Source organism: Austrofundulus limnaeus, unplaced genomic scaffold (genome assembly GCF_001266775.1).
Source record: "Austrofundulus limnaeus strain Quisiro unplaced genomic scaffold, Austrofundulus_limnaeus-1.0 Scaffold94, whole genome shotgun sequence".
Classification (NCBI taxonomy): domain Eukaryota; kingdom Metazoa; phylum Chordata; class Actinopteri; order Cyprinodontiformes; family Rivulidae; genus Austrofundulus; species Austrofundulus limnaeus.
The window spans coordinates 679319-681005 of NW_013952496.1; the positions used below are offsets into that span (position 1 = coordinate 679319).

Consider the following 1687-nt stretch of genomic DNA (forward strand, 5'->3'; position numbering starts at 1 on the left):
GGAAAACCTCTAAAACATGCAGGATAGCGGCCCTCGAGGACTGGAGTTTGACACCCCTGCAATAGAGCATCAAAAAGCATAAAAATGTAAGCTTCCTGTGGGAGGGGGGCTGAAACGCAGCCTGCCTTAGGGGAGCATTGACTTGAAAAGAGCGACATCTAGCGGCTGTAATTCAGCTCTGCAGCCCGCGGGTGGAGCCTGACAGCTGGGTGGGCAGACTGACTGATCCGGACGGTTCTGTTACGCACACCTCCGCCTGTGTGTGTGTGTGTGTGTAAGTGTGTGTCCTCCACGAGTTATCTGTCAGAGCCTTCAAGAGGTGGAGGCGGGGTGGGGGGGGGAGTCCATCTAGGGAAGTCGTGTGTGTGAAAAAGCTGAGGCTCTTTTCAAAGTAAGTAAAAGTTAACGATCCTCGTGTTTTTTTGTAAAGGGCTTGTATTGGAGGAGAAGGGCGCAGCCGCGTGTTTCCTCCTCTCAGCCTGCAGAGAGGAAGCAGCACATGGACCGACAGACAGACGGAAGGTCGTCCGGCTGATGCAATAAAAACACCGGAGGGAAGGAAGCTGCTCTCCGCACTAACGCGCGTAAAAAGCGGTCGAATGTGGCGCAAAAAATGCACCAAACGCTTCAGTCTGCGGGCAGTTTGGAAGAAGTTTTGTTCATGTTGACTGTTTTTCAGAGTGAGCGTGAGGAGGAGCAGAGCATGGCCTTTTATAGGAGCACAGCGAAGCGACTTCACTAATGAACCCAAACTGAACCTGAATGAAAAGCCCGGTTTAGTTAAACCAGCTGCAGTTACCCAGTTTAACTTAATTTAAATTGAGTGGCTTACTTGGTAAAGGTTCTTAATTAGCAGCCTTTATTTTCTTTATCAGCGTGCTTTGTAAACAGAAAGTGACTGCATTTCTTTTAGAATTAAAATTAATACCTTTCAAATTCCTTTTTTTTACACTTCGTTTGGTTTTAAAGTAAAATAATGATAAACTGGCAATTTTTACTAAAACCACAGAAGAGATGTGTGAAATGTAAACAAAAACAAAATGCAAATTTTCAAATTTCATAAAATCACGTTGAAACGTTGGTACATAAGAGCAGCACTACTACAACATGTTTTTACTCTAGTAAAAGTAAAAAAGTAGTCATCCTAGAAATTACTCAAACAGGAGTAAAAAAAGTATTTGGTAAAAACCGATCAAGGCATCAGTCATTTAATATTCAAAAATTACATAATCAAATGGAACAAAACATAAAGATATATGTGGAAATGTTGGTATTTCTATAGATCAGAATGAAAATAATTCATATAACATAAGAAATTTAGGCAAAATAAACCATTTTTTCCAAATTAGTTTCTTTTAATATAAAATTTATGAAACAAACAATAACTGCAGGTGAAAACAAGCTTGTTCTTCATTAATTAAATTCACTCAGAGTATTCTGAAATTTTAAGAGTAACGATACTTGATAATAAAATTACTCAAGTAAAAGTAAAAAGTACAGCATAGTAAATGTAATCCTGAGAGTACATTTGTATGTATGGTATGTATGTATATATGTATAGTCTGTATATGTATGTATATGTATGTGTGTATGTACTGTATGTATGTACTGTATGTATGTATGAATGTATGTATATGTATATATGTATGTATGTATATGTATGTGTGTATGTACTGTATGTATGTAC

General features: G+C 38.6%; 1 protein-coding gene across 1 annotated transcript in view; it reads left to right on the forward strand.

Annotated features, from left to right (window-relative positions):
* Positions 1–279: 279 nt before the first annotated feature.
* LOC106520570 (high affinity cationic amino acid transporter 1) overlaps positions 280–1687 on the forward strand; it is a 15942-nt gene continuing 14534 nt past the window's right edge. Inside the window, exon 1 of the mRNA XM_014012749.1 lies at positions 280–391. The gene's annotated coding sequence lies outside the window, so the exon portion shown is untranslated. The remainder of the gene's footprint in view (positions 392–1687) is intronic.